Raw genomic sequence first — 15,309 nt, 5'->3', positions numbered from 1 at the left:
TAACCTAGCAATTGAGTATACATACACATACATATACCACATGCATATAATGCACATAAGGTACACATACATAATGCATATACAATGAAGAGAGAGACAGTACCCAATATTTACAGAAAGTATGGTAAAACAATGATAGATTGCTAGTGCAAATTGCTACTACCCTTTTGGAAATTATTTGGCAATATGAATTCAAAAGCATAAAAATGTTCATGCCCTTTTATTCACTTCTGGGAAATAATCATAAGGAGATAATACACACAACAACTCAAAATGCAGAAAAGCTACATGTATAAAAATATTTGACTATAATGAAAAAAAGAAAATAATCTAAACGTCCAATCATGGAGGGCGATTAAATTATGCCACATAAACAAAAATATAGTCTTCCTGCATTTTAAATGTTGGTTATGAAGAATATATAAAAATACAAAATCAATTTGTGTTAAGTGAAAAAGCAAAAATATAGTATGGGATTGCACGCTGATTAAAGTCAAGCAAATAACATAGTAAACCAGATTGGAAAGAAATAAATTAAAATGACAATAATGATTGAAATAAGGTGACAGGATTATGGATGATTTTACTTTATCAATTTTCTTGAATAGAATTTTGCTACTTCTATTATTGTGATTAAATGAATAAAATCTCTATCTAAAACTGTAAAATTGTAACTCTACTATTTAATAGCATTAAAAAATAAATTCTCTACTATTTTGTTAAGACTGAAAACAATGAACATTAGATTCTTAAAGCACATTTACTCTTAAAAGTATTTCCTGTAGGCTAGGGAAGGATTCCGCTCGCTCCGCTATGGCTGCAATTCCCCCCGATTCCTGGCAGCCGCCCAACATCTACCTGGAGACCAGCATGGGATCATTGTGCTGGAGCTGTACTGGAAGCATGCTCCAAAGACCTGTAAGAATTTTGCTGAGTTAGCTCGTTGAGGTTACTACAATGGCACAAAATTCCACAGAATCATCAAAGACTTCATGATCCAGGGAGGCGACCCAACAGGGACAGGTCGAGGTGGTGCATCCATCTACAGCAAGCAGTTTGAAGATGAGCTTCATCCAGACTTGAAATTCATGGGGGCTGGAATTCTTGCAATGGCTAATGCAGGGCCAGACACCAATGGCAGCCAGTTCTTTGTGACCCTGGCTCCCACCCAGTGGCTTGACGGCAAACACACCATTTTTGGCCGGGTGTGCCAAGGCATAGGAATGGTGAATCGAGTGCGAACGGTAGAAACAAACTCTCAGGACCGCCCTGTGGGTGATGTGAAGATCATCAAGGCCTACCCTTCTGGATAGACTTGCTGTCCTCTTGGCCAGATCTTTGGGTCCTCTGAGATGGCCCCGTGAACCAGCTTAAAGATGATCTGGAACGACATTGCCTGCATTGACAGAGCATTTGTAGAAATGCCCATACAAGGTCATGCACAAGTTACTGCTAACTGCAAATGATCCATACTGCTCCTTCTTGTGAGTGTCTACTCTGATCCACTTGGAAAAAAATGAAGCAAGATCTGTCTATCCGTGGTGTCCAACCAAACTCTTCCTGGGGGAGATTTATATTCTGGCCTGCCTGTTGCAGTCTTTGGTAGCTGACAGCCACAGAATTCAAGACCAAGTAGTGTCTGCCAGCCTGCTTAACTCTGTGCACACCCTATTTCAGTCTCCTACATTTGTTCTTCCAAGGAAAGTTTGCATCTCTCTCTGTTTTCCTTCTCAAAACCAGAGCATCAACACTGCTGTTTCTGACACTTAGACATCCCACGCAAAGCCACACTGAATTTTTGCCAAATGAAAAATGCATCCAACAATCAAGTTTCTAAGAAGGTGTCAAGTGGGGAATAATAATGCGTAATAATCAAGAAATGAATTTATAAAGAGACAGCAGAAGCTATGACCATTTTTTCCCCAGAAGTAGTGGAAATCTGTAGTAAAAGCACAAGGTGAGACTGAATTCTCCTTAAAAAGCAGCATTCTCATAAAGGAGAAAGGCACCACTTAGATTTTTTTTTTTTTCATCTAAGACTTTAGAGAAACCAGATGAGATTTTTATTTTATTATTTTTTTAATCTTCCTGTTGTTTTGTTTTGCTTTGTTTTTGAGGAGGGATAGGGATAAGAGGAACAATACATTAATACATACATAATACATAGAAACTTCCAAAATAAAATGCCACTGATGGTTAAAAAAAAAAAAAAGTATTTCCTGTAATATAAAAATATCATCAAACTGAATAAATTACTGGAGAAAGAGGAAAAAAAAAAAATACCCCCAAATATTTTAGGAAATGACAGAGGATTATCAACTTCTCATTTTGCGAAGTTAGGGCATTTAAATTTTAAAAAAATAAATTCCATTTGCAGTCATCATCATTTCATAATAGAAGGGGAATTTTAATGCCAAAAAGGCTATAAACTTAATGAAGTAAGAAACAACAGTTGGTAATAGTGAATCAATTTTTAAATAGAGCTTTGAAAACCTTTAAAATGTTAAAAAATTACAAGAAACATTTTAATTTGTGGTATTACTTTGCAAGTAATTTTTTTTTTTTTTGCCACGAGTTTGGTCAACTTAGGAATCCACATTCACTGGAAAGATACAAAGTAGAGTTCAAACATTCAAATTAGATTTTTGTGATGGGCCTTGTTTAAAACCCAGGCTGACATATGCATATGAACACAAATGGAAGCAATATATCTAATACTACTGTTTCTTTCAATAGAGAATATCCTGGATGAACTGAGAGAAGACAAGGAAAAACAGCTCCTATGTTTCCAGTTGCTTGCTCTGCCTTCTCACTATAAGGTCAGGTTCAAGGGCATGGACAGTAGAGGTTGCAGGTAAGAATATGCTCCATTCAGCAGTTGCCCACGTAAAGGCAGTGGTTCTCAGGGCTCTGGTCACCCACAAGAAACAGTCATAAATTTATATAAAGGGATTGCCACAAATTTTGTCCCAGATCACCATTGTTCACTAGAGTTTGCCCAGTTGATAAAAATATTAACAGACAACCAGGACAAAGCAGCAAGAACATTGTGCATCTGTGAATTCTAATTTTTCATGTAATAGGTTTTCTTGGCATGCAAAACACTTGAACTGAAAAATCCTATTGACCAAGAAGGTTCCTCTGGAAGCCTAAGTCCAAATGCTTCAGGCTGAGAAAACTCTCAGGCCTCTGGCCTTCTGAGTGCAGAATTCTCTTCCTCTGCCTTCCAGGCTCTGTAGCTAAGTCCATTAACTCTGAGTTTCTTGCAGGGCCCAGCTGTCCCCAGTGGAAGACGGGGCAATGGTCTCTAGGGCAACGCCTGTCCAGACTACTCAGAGCACTTAAACAAACCATCAGAGTATTGCCTTAACCAAACACAAGAATTCCCATCTGTATTTGCCCTCCTCCACTCTTGTTTTCAAGCTTTGGAAGGGTGATGTCTTCCCAATGGCTCCTGGGTTATGGAATGTATTTAAATGCCTGGTTCAAAATGCTCATCCACCCCCCTCAAATTTGACAATTGTTTAAGCATTATTGCTTGAATAGATGCAGATGTTCAGATCTTCCCATGTTGGGAGGAGTGTTTCTTTAGAAGAAGAGGGAAAATTTGGCTTTTTTCTTCTTTCTTTTTTTTTCCAGACACATATTTTATCTTTATGTTTGTATCAAGGGCTGCCAAGAGATGCATCTGGTCCCCAAATCAAGAATCTCACACTCCTCCTCCCTACTCACAGCTTTCCAAGCGCCTTTCTCTGTGATCACTGCCCAAGCAAGCTGTCTGCCGAGCTCAATGGACAGAGGACCAGTGCCTCATGGAAGAAAAAGAATCACTTTTCATCAGTGCCAGGAAGAATGGCACCAATGGCATTTTTAATGTTATCCCAGCCTTTTTTATATAACATTTTCTGATTAATATTTTTAGCAGCTAGAGCAAATGCCAGTTTAATGAAATTTCCACATGATACCCCCTTTATCCAATTAGTGGGTTCACTGGCTTCTCAACAACCTTCAGCATCTTCATTTTCAGTGAATGCTCAGTTGCTTCTAGCCTCATCAGAAAAATCGGTTACATATTAAGTTATAATAAGATATAAGCAATTATAGTAGCAGCAGGACAAATAGATTTGTATGGTTCATTACAAGTGATTTCTGGAGCATACGCAGTGTAAATAGCCAGTTTCTTGGGCAGAGTATATTTTGGAGGAAAATATTTAAAATGGGAGGAGGGGAGGAAGGGGAAGAGGTCATTATCAGTTACTATAAGAAAACCCTGGATTTAAGGAAATCCCACCAGCTCGGGTGTTCTATGATATTTACATGAGCAATGTTTCAACATGTGAGCCACAAACAGAAATGAGAGATGAAGGGACTTTACATGGAAAATAGGTAGAGACCTGTTTTCATATTTAGAAAGAGAGAGTAATATCATTGTCAGGATAGATTGAAAAAGCAAGGGGAATAGGGTGAACATCTAATATTTGACAGGCTGTGTACTGCACCCTTTGCACACATTATCTCATTTAAAACTCGTGACAACACTGGAAAATATTCATTCAGTATTCATTCAGTTGACAAACTAAAATAATTTCACAAGGTTTACCCTAATAGGTATTGTTTGGAAAAGGAGGAAACTGAGGCTTAAAGATTTTATAACTGCTCAAGATCACTCAGCTAGTAAGTGGTTGAGGGAAAAAATACAATATGAGTCTCTCTGACCCCAAAGATTGTGTTATTTCCATGACACTATTTTAGGAAAAGAAAACCAGAGTCAATTAATACATTGAGTGGAAAAGGAGCCCTCCTACCTGTCATAATTTCAGAAATACTAGAGAAGTCTCTCTCTTAATTAATATATTAGTTGATAATCTAATATACATTAGATTATTTGTGACATATAGTGGATCCTATAGTGAAAGCAGGTTTTGATAATGGGAAGGCAGAGGAAAGAAATGGAATTCCCCTTGAAGAAGGAGAAAAGGATTTCCATGGTGGGAGTGAAAAGGTGCTGAAAACAAGGATGCAATAGGGAAAACAAGATAGGCTGAATTCACCATTTTGTCTACGTAGATCCTGAAGCTGATTGACACTTGCGGTCGGGGTTACTGCTTCTAGGGGGAGTGGCGGCCGGTAGCCGAGCCCTCAGCTCTCGGGGCTGCTTAAAGGGTACCGGCGGCGGGGGCTCTTTCCCGGAGGCGAGGGCGAGGCGGAGGACGTGGCCAAGGTCCTCGGCGAGAGGCATGCAAGGTGTGGAGGGCGGCGATAAGGACAAAAAACACTCTTCATCCAGTAGGAGTATGCGCCAAAGAGATTTATTCAGGGGTGATTACAGGTTATATAGGCTGGTAAGAGGGGCAGGGCTGGAAAGGAGGTGAAGTAGCCTAAAATGGCAATACTGAAGGGAGAGGGGCTAGGATTGGTTCTGAGAGGACGCAGGAGCCGTTGCAGCGGGCGGGGGTTGTTCTGGCCACGGTGCATGCGCGCTGGCGGTGGCAGGAGTGGCCTTGGCACAAGGGAGTATGTGGGTAAGATAAGGAAGTGGGGAAAGGGCAGTTGGGAGAAAGGCGGTTTCCTCCGGCAAGCCTCCCCTGCCAGTGGCATTTTTGGGTGAGGAAAAGGGAGCTGCCTTGACCTCGCTCCTCAGGCTCGGGGGGGCTGCAGAGGGCACTCACGCCCGTACCTACTACCCTCCCCAGGGGGTGATATCAAGTCCCCTGGCCCAGGCCTGGTAAGTCGAGGCACAAGCTCAGCTACCCGCAGACACTTATGCCACAGCTCTGCCTCAGGAACTTAAAAAATCTCAAATAAGGAAATATAGTTTCTTTCTCTTGTTTACTATATTTAAGAAAAGCACCATTTCCAAAAAGCTGTAGCTGGAAAAAACCTAACACATCCCTCCTGCCATCCAACTTATCCCTAACCCACTGGTGTGTTGCTTTTATCTGAAAAATCTTCAAGGAAGGGGGTTCTCCAGCACTCTTCTGCATTCCAAATGTAGAAGTATTCCTTAATCACTTCCACTTTCAGAATCCATTTATGGTTCCCAGGATAAATTTAAAGCATTTTGCATAATTTTCCAGTCCAGACTGGAAAATGAGGATGAAAAGTTTTGTGTTAAGTAAACACTTTACGCGTTTATGCAGCCTGAAGTCACCGTTGAGCTCACAATACTATCAAGCTCACCAGAGAGCCTACAGAAGCATGTGAAATGCCTTTAAAGAGATGTGCCAGTGTGCTGACCTCTTTCCTTTTGAGAAGCAAAGGGAAATGGAAGATTCTGAACCAAAGCTGAACACTGGAATAGGAAAGGAGTTGGGCTGAGCAAAACCTGCATATAAACTAAGAGTGAGGGTCAACTGTACATATTGGGGCCTGCAGTCATCTAAGGACTAGAAACTTGGTTGTTGAGATATGAGAAAGTGATCAGTGTCTTCTGTGTGAGAGGCACTTGGTGGTGTCACCTGGCCTACCTGTTATCTTTGGTGTTCTGTGTGTCCACTTTCGCTGTCCCTTGAATTATACCCTGATCATCCCAGGGAAGCAGCACAGTGCAATGGAGAGTTCTGGACTTGCTATTGGGGGAAATAAGTTCTAGTCTGGCTCTGCCTTTATATAGTCACGGAATTTTTAATCAATAGAATTTTAAAGGCTCCATTTCGTTTTCTTTAAAATGAGGGTCCCAGAATTCATGACTGCAGGCTCTTTTCAAGCTCTAAGATACTTAAGTATATTCTCTGAGTCATGGACAAAAAAATCCAAGCTTAAATGCCAGGATTCATAGACTGTCTTAATAACATTATGTAGTGGAATTTAAGAGCTTCAGACTAGACAATGGAATAAGAGAGAGGGGCTGGAACTGGCATTTCCTGATTCTTGACCCCTCATAGTTGCACTAGATCATTATTAAAGTTCATGGGCAAGGGCAAGGCCAAAATAGCTTATCCCTGGCATGTCTTTATAGAAGGAACTGTCCCACCTACAACCATAATGAGAGAGCAAACCTGGACTACTATGCTTAGTGCCATTTGGCATCTCCAAAATCTGGTCATAACTGACAGGACAGGGGTTGAGCAAACAACCCATTGTCCGTCCAGTGAACCAACGAAGCAAGCAGAATCCTCCAACAAGAATGGGGAATTCATGAACTGTGATTAAGCCCATAAAAGTGGGACAGGAGCTGAGAGGGTATCATGGATAAAAGCATGGAGAGGCTTGGGGCAGCAGTCAGAATGGAGGGAGCAGAAGCAATGAGATGGTCTTGTGGTGTCTGGTCTTCAAAGATGGCCCTGCCAATCAACCACTCCCCCCTGGGATTCATGTCCTTTTGTAGTCCTCTCTCCTGACTCTGGTCTGTCCTGGCAACCAGTTGAATACAGTAGAACTAACACAGTGTGCTTTCCAAGAATAAGTCATAAGAAGCCTTGAAGCTTCCACCTGGGTCTCTTGGAATGCCGCCTCTTGGAATGCTCTCTCCTAGAACCCAGCTGCCATGCTGTGAGAATCCCAAGCCACATGGAGAAGGCACGCAGTTACCTCCATGATCTGAACTCCCAGCCAGCAGTCCGCATCAACTGGCAGCCACATGAGTGAGTCATTTTGGAAATCCAGCTCAACTGAGGCTTTGGATCACACTAGCCCCAGCTGCCATTTGACTGCAACTACAAGAGACAATCCAGATGAGAACCATAGAGCCTAATCAGTCCACTGAACCATGAGCGATAATGATAAATTGTTATATCGAGCCACTGAGTTTTGGAGTGCTTTTCTATGCAGCAATAGATAACCAAAATAAGCCCATAGAGAAAGGAGCAGATGGACAGAGAGAAGCACAGTCTCCAAGAAAGATATTGCTTTCAGGGCAGCCTTGGTGTCCAAGCTTTCTAGTTCTCAACAAATTCACACATATGCTCAACATACCATTCTTTCACTTGAGGCAACTTGAGGGGATCTCTTTTCCTTATAATCTAAATAAATTATTATGTGAATCAAGACACTAAAATGTAACCGAAAGAGACTGAAATCGTACCTAGTGATAGTCTAGGACAGAGATTCCCAGCAGCTAGTCCACGGAAAAGTGCTTGCTTTCACAATGTTTTCACAAGTCCACGTTTCTCTTTATGAGAAACGTAAAGAAAATGTAGAAATTTCAGTTCATGAGACTAAATTTATTCTACTTAATGAAGGCAGCCTGTGAAGTGATCTACTCTCAGAATCCCCAGATGTGAAGCAGGATAAAGTTAAATCCCCACCAACACCCAAGCACTCTCCACCAAGTTCTTAATCATCAAGAGATTGGCACATTCATGCCTCTTCACCCTGCCTCTCCTCCTTCTGTCACCCTTCTCCCCACAAGCCCCAGGATTGAAAAGCTTGGGAATTGCATTTATCTCCTCTTCAAACAAGGAATATGACTTCCTCTATGTCACATCCTTCCTTCTTCCCTTCCCCAGAACCATGGCTGAGCTTCAGAGGCAGATAAGACAACGAGGGCTACAGGAAATGCAAACATTTAGGCCTGGGGGAGGGTACATAGCTTTTATCAGATTCAATAAAAGATGCCCCAGTATAAGACAGAAGGGAAATCTGTCCTAAACATAGCTTCTTTACCTTTATTTGAGTAAAAATAAGTAAATGAACACCCTTTAAAACCAGGTGCCATTTCTTCTCTTGTCTGTCAATGCTTCACATGGTTTAAATTACTGTAATGTACATAGTTTAGCGATTGCTACTACAAGTCAAAGTACTCTTCCACAGAGAAAAAAAGGAAAGCCCTGACCAACTTGACCTTGCTGAAGGTTACAGATAGTCAGCGGGAGAGCAGAGACCAGGTCCCATGCCATTCCCTACCAGCCTTGTCCTTCGGTAGAAGATCAAAGCCTGGGCAGAAAGCCAGGCTGACCCTGATTTACATTGTGAAAGTCACCTGTCCAGCTCTGCTCCAGAGGCAAAGAGATGAAAGCTGGGAGGGTGGCTAGGGGCAGAGAGGAAATAAAATATTTATTCAATGAAATGCATGATAATTCTCCACCATACACCTTTTCAGTAATGAAAGTGAGCCCAGGAAGAGACCTTTATTAACGCCCCTTCCACCAGCTCACCTGATGGCTCCCATTTGCCCTACAAGATGGGCCTCAGATAGCTTTGCCCAGAGAAGGAAAAACAGGAGGGAAAAGGAAGACTCAGAAATGTTGTACACACTCAGACAGTTTCCCAAGCACCTCTGCCACCTCCGTGGAGAAATCCTTTAAGGGGATGGGTTTTGAACTCTTTCAGTTCCAGTTCAAAAATATTAACATGCTGAAGCTCAAAACATAAACCAGTTAAAAGAGCATCTGCTTAACACTTTTTAGGTTTCAATATACTGAAATAGCTAGAAGTTAATACCTGAAACTACCAAACGCCAACCCAGTAGCCTTGACTCTTGAAGATGATTGTATAATAATGTAGCTTACAAGAGGTGATGGTGTGATTGTGAAAACCCTGTGGATCATACTCTCTTTATCCAGTGTATGGATGAATGAGTAGAAAAATGGGGATAAAACCTAAAAGAAAAATAGGGTGGGATGGGGTGTGTGTGTGTGATTTGGGTGTTCTTTTTTTATTTTTATTTTTTTATTCTGATTCTGATTCTTTCTGGTGTAAGGAAAATGTTCAAATATAGATTGGGGTGATGAATGCACAACTATAGTATGGTACTGTGAACGGTTGATTGTATACCATGGATGATTGTATAGCATGTGAATATACCTCAATAAAACTGAATTTAAAAAAAGAAAAAAAAAAAAAGAGCATCTGCTGTCCTTCTACAGGGGAGGAGAATACTCTGGAGCCCCAGTACCAGGACAAATGAAAACTGACTTTTCTACCTTTTGAGATTTCTATTGCTGAAATACTCTGAAGATCATCATACTAGAACTGGCCTTCATTGAAATGGAGAGGGGAGATGAGAGTAAGAAGGAATGTCAGGCTGGTGGCAAGCTGAGATATTAGAGCAGCATATTAAACCCAGAATGAACATATTTTCTGGCTGGGAAGGCGACGGGTAAAAGATACTGATTGCGCAGTCTTCGTGGAGTACTCCAACTGAAACCCCTGCCGAAGATGACATCACTAGCCCTCCTCAGAGGCAGGGCTCCAGAGAACTTGGTTCACCACGAGGGAGCTCCGATTTCCGGGTAAAGGGAGCCAAGCCTACTTTGGCCCTGGCTGCCGAGTGTGGGCGGGTGAGGGAAGATTTAAGGATTAAGTGGTGAAAATGTTAAGTGAGTATGAGCTCCTTATTCACTGTCTAGATTTCAAATCTTTTAGCTTTGTTACCCCAGTACCCAAGAAAGAAAGCTCATGTATCTGTTTCCCACATTTCTAAAAATATAATAAAAAATGTTGTGTTGTGTGTGTGTTTCAAAGCTGGCTCCTGTCTCCATGACAGGCACCCCTGGTGCCATTTGCAGTCTGATCTCCAGCTTAACCTCCCCACTTGCCTTAGCCACCAGGAACTTCCTACTCTCCCATGTTCTACTGTTCTTACTTTCCATGACCTTTGTCCCACGTATGCAAATTGCTCCTCTTTCCAGATTGTCTTTCTGCTTTTTCTATAGTAAGACACTGGGACCAAGAGTAGCAATTTTCGAGTTCTGGGTACATATTCTGGCTCTCCTACTTTTTGGTTATGTGACTTTGGGCAAATCATTTAAACTCTAAGTATCAGCTTCCTTATTTATAAAGCAGGGAAGAATGAAAAGAGAGAGCAGGTATGTAGCTAGCTCTGTGCCAAACGTATAGCATGTGCTTGTGGAGTTGCTACTGGCCTGATAAACTCCAAGTCCATTCCTCAATATGTAGCTCCAGTGACTAGAGCCTCACTTCCTCCCAAGCAACCCCTCTGTATCATGAACAGAAAGTTGCTATTAAATTGCAGCAAAACTTTCTTCCACCACAGATGCCATGGAAGGAGCAGTCCCACTTCAGGTCAACAAAAATGTTTCGTGTGCTTCTCACTGTGTAGATGAGATAAAGAATCCACTGCCCAATGTGACTGACTCCCTCCTCATGGGGTCACAGAAGAGCCAGAGGGTTAAGTTCAGCCTCTTCTAGGCTCCTCATGGATTGAAGAAGAAGAGGTGAAAGTCTTGAAAGACCTCCCCACTTCAGTCCTTGAAAAACCTACCCACCCCATCTCCATTAACCCAGCAGCTCAACGATTTTCAGGCCCAGTTATTCCTGACACTTTTCATCCAGACCCGAATGTCCTTTCCTTGCCAAGAACCCACCCAAAGCCTCTGGAGCTCTGAATGCAGAGCACTTATATTGGATGGCCAGAATCTCATTAAAGAGGGTGGGAAGAAAGAGCTCTTGAGAGACACTGAAGCTTGGCTCTGATCCAGAGACTGGATGGGCTTACACTTGTGGGGGCCTCAGAGGTGATGGGAGAGAATGTGCCAGCAGGCTGGAAATGGAAGGAAAGAGAAATGAGGCCTGTAACATTCAATGCATCTGTCCCCAAACCCATGTTCAGCAAGGGAGCAGGGCTGGAATGAAGCCAGACAGAGGACAAAATTCAGTATGAGATGGCCCTGCAAATCATTCACTATCAGAGGAATTCCCTTGGCTACTGCTGCTACTGAGAGCCCACAACTGGATTGCAGTTTCAGTTTGCATTTCCAGCAAGCTAAGGACCTCAAAACATCTGGGCCACACAGAGATATCATTCATTCATTCATTCATTCACTTACAAATATATTGCAAGTTGTCACAGATCGAATCATGTCCCCCACAAAGATATGTTTGAGTCATAATCTCAGGTCTTGTGGATGTGGACTCATTAGTAAATAGGATCCTGAAAGATCCTATTTAGATAAGGCCTAATTGAATCAGGGTGGGCCTTAATACAATATGACCGAAGACCTTATAACTAGAGGAAATCTAAACAGACACACAGATGAAAGAGCAGGAGGAACAGAAGCCAGAGTAGGAGATAGAAAGAGACAGACTGCCCTGTGGCATTATTGGCCCAGATATTACCAGCAAGACACCACCAGAACAGAACAGAGAAAGCATCGCCTGCTGTTACCTTGATTTCGGACTTTTCTAGCCTCCCAAACTGTGAGACAATAAATTCCTGTTGTTTAAGGCAACCAATGTGTAGTATTTGCTAGCCTTGGCAAACTGAGGCACAGGTCTAGTAACCTCCAGGCACTAAGTCTAGAAACAGTTAAGAACATAGACAGCAATTCCCACCCTTGTGAAACTTACATTCTAGTGAGGCATTCTTGTCTGGATGACATGCTACACAACATTGAGACTCAGGGCCAGGACTCACAAACCCCATGCCTCCAGGGACTGGACAGGTAACAGCCACGAGTAAAGTGATCCAGTCGTAAGACACTAGGGAGCAGTGGGGATTGTGAGGCTTAGAGCCCTCATACCCCATCCAAAAGTGGCAGCTGCTATTTGGTTCCAGGCAATTGTTCATTGCTGCAATCTTCTGGTTTTTCAGTAGAAGCCAGAAATCTCAATTTCTGTGAAATTCTCCAATTTTTAAAACCTAGAACAAATCAAACTAAACTCAAATGAAGGCCAGGTCCTGTCTGAGGACACACATTTGTGATTCCTACTCTTGATGTCTTGATTGGCAGGGACTGAGGGTTTGATTGAGGTACAAAACCTGAAATCAGAAAGACATAGTCTCAAACCAGCCTGACCATTTACTAGTGGGACTTGAGGCAGTTTACTTAACCTCTTTGAGTCTCAGTTTCTATTCTGTAAAACAGGGACAAAATCATAAAAAGTTTATATAGCAATAAATGATAGGTGTAGGGCAACCACGCCTGTACATATTAATGGCAAATAAATGTCAATTGTTATAATTTTCAGGGTTCTAGAAGAAAATAGATGCATATTTAGAGGTTTTAACCAAAGGAGTTTAATTGTTTCTAATTACAGAGGCAGGGATTAGGGGGAACACCTAAGGGCTGATGAAGCACACAGGGACTAGAAATACCAGGGAGCTTGTGCTGGTTTGAATGTATTATGACTCCCAATATGCCACTATCTTTGATGCAATCTTTTGGGGGCAGACTTATTAGTATTGATTAGATTGGAACCTATTGGTTCAGTGTTTCCATGGAGATGTGACTCAGTCAACTGTGGGCGAAAACTTTCATTGGATTATTTCTATGGAGGTGTTGCTCCACCCATTCAGGTAGTCATTATTGGATCACTGGAATACTTTAAAAAGAGCCACACAGGCCCAGACTCAGAGCAACTGAGAGTGACATTTTGAAGAAGAGCTGCAGCTAAGAGAGGACAAAACACCCCAAGAGCAACATTTTGGAGAACGCCATTTTGAAATGCAACCTGGGAGCAAGTGGACACCAGCCACAAGCCTTCTGAGCTAACAGAGGTTTTCCAGATGCCAATGTCCATCCTTCATTGAAGGTACCGTGGTACTGATGCCTTACCTTGGACATTTACTTTATGGCCTTAAGACTGTAACTTGTAATCAAATAAACCCCCTTTATAAAAGCCAATTCATTTCTGGTATTTTGCATAACGACAGCATTAGCAAACTGGAACAGAGCTGTTTACTACTCCTAGACTGAAGGGGCAACAGAGAAACTGTGCTACCAGAAGCCAGTGAGAGATGGAGAGGTGGAAGAGGGGTCAGTTGGCAGGAGCTCTGGCCCTTGTGTTAGTCAGCGTTCTCCAAAGAAACAGAACCAATGAGATATATATGTAAATATGAAGAGGTTTATTATAGGAATTGGCCCAAGGGATTGTGGGGATTGGCAAGTCTGTATTCTACAGGGTAGGTCTCATGCTGGAAACTCTGATGATGGTGAAGATGAATTCCCCAGGAGAAGCTGGCTGGCTGAAGCAGGAGCAGGAATTCTTCCTTTGACTTCTGAAATTCTCAGTGCTGACTTCAAGACCTCCAACTGATTGGTTGATGTGCTGGTTTGACGGTGTTATGCACCCCAGAAAGGTCATGTTCTTTAATTCATTCCTGTGGGTGTAGACCTACTGTAGGTGGGACCTTTTGGTTAGGTTATTTCAATTGAGATGTGATCCAGCCAATTCAAGATAGATCTTAATCCTTTTACTGGAGTCCTTTATGAGAGAATAAAGTACAGAAAAAGCCAAGAGAGCTCAGAGAGAAAAATCCCAGAGAAGCTAAGAGAGGACCCACAGAGGAAACCAATGGAACCAGAAGCTGAAAGCAATGAAACCCTGGGAGTGAAGGACCAGCAGATGCTGGCCATGCACCTTCCCATGTAACAGGGGTGTCCCAGATACCAGCAGCCTGTCTTCAGAGTCCAGGTATCATCCTACTGATGCCTTAATTGGGACATTTTCATGGCCTAAGAACTGTAAATTGTAATTTAATAAATCCCCATTGTAAAAGCCAACTCATTTCTGGTATATTGCATTCCAGCAATTTTAGCAAACCGAAACAGAGGCGGCCACTCCTCTCATTGCTGAGGGCCAGTCCTTTATTGATTGTAGATGTAATCAGCCATAGATGTAATCAATAGACTATAGATACAACTCGATCTACAAAATACCCTCACATAAACATTCAGGCCAGTGCTTGCTTGACCAAACAACTGGACACCATAGCCTAGGCAAGTTGACACATGAAATTAACCATCACAGCCCCAAAGCAGTACCCACACTTCCTGAACTACAGTGAAGCAGGGAGGGAGCAGGGGAGAATGCCACCCTTACCTCACCACCCCTCTTGATTTTCCATTACTGCTTCCCATTGGCCAAACCAATCTAGAAGCCAGAAGGCAAGAGAGCCTGGGTGGTGCAGCCTGCAGAAGTCAGTCTCTGAGAGCAGAGGCAAGAACAGAAATGAGAAAAGAGCGAACAATGGATCTGGAGGAAGTTTCAATTGTCCTTTACTTCTCCCTCTTTCTCTCTCCCTGTTCCCTAGGGGCAAATATTGTAGTGGAGCCTTTTCCACTCTACCTCAAAAACACTCACAACTCAAAGAGCAGGTTTTCAGGAAAGGCTAGGGCATCTGCACTGGTTTCCCCATAGAAGGGCTGGGCTTGGTACAAGGCTCAGCAGCTATGAGTGGCCAGACCTAAACTCACAGTTGGTCCAAACTGTTAATGGATAGGTCTCCACTTCATTGCAGTCAGTAGGGCAGGAAGTTTTCCAAAAGAGAATGGAACAGAAGGAAAGAGCAGTCCAAAGTGAGGAGGGGAAGGCAGGGAGTGGTTATTCTGCTCTTAACGCCACCTTGGGCTGGAGATGGGGGATTGAGCAGGAATAGTGGTGGTTAGGGAAAGCCAAACCCCAAGC

The 15,309-nt window shown here is 42.5% G+C and overlaps 1 pseudogene; it reads left to right on the top strand.

The window, feature by feature from the left end:
* Nucleotides 1–813: 813 nt before the first annotated feature.
* Nucleotides 814–1,830, top strand: LOC119506448 (annotated as a pseudogene).
* The last annotated feature ends 13,479 nt before the right edge of the window (nucleotides 1,831–15,309 follow it).

The sequence above is a fragment of the Choloepus didactylus genome, chromosome 11 (genome assembly GCF_015220235.1).
Source record: "Choloepus didactylus isolate mChoDid1 chromosome 11, mChoDid1.pri, whole genome shotgun sequence".
In the NCBI taxonomy this organism is placed as follows: Eukaryota; Metazoa; Chordata; class Mammalia; order Pilosa; family Megalonychidae; genus Choloepus; species Choloepus didactylus.
Note: the sequence above shows the minus strand (reverse complement) of the source record. Positions and strands in the feature narration are given on the sequence as shown.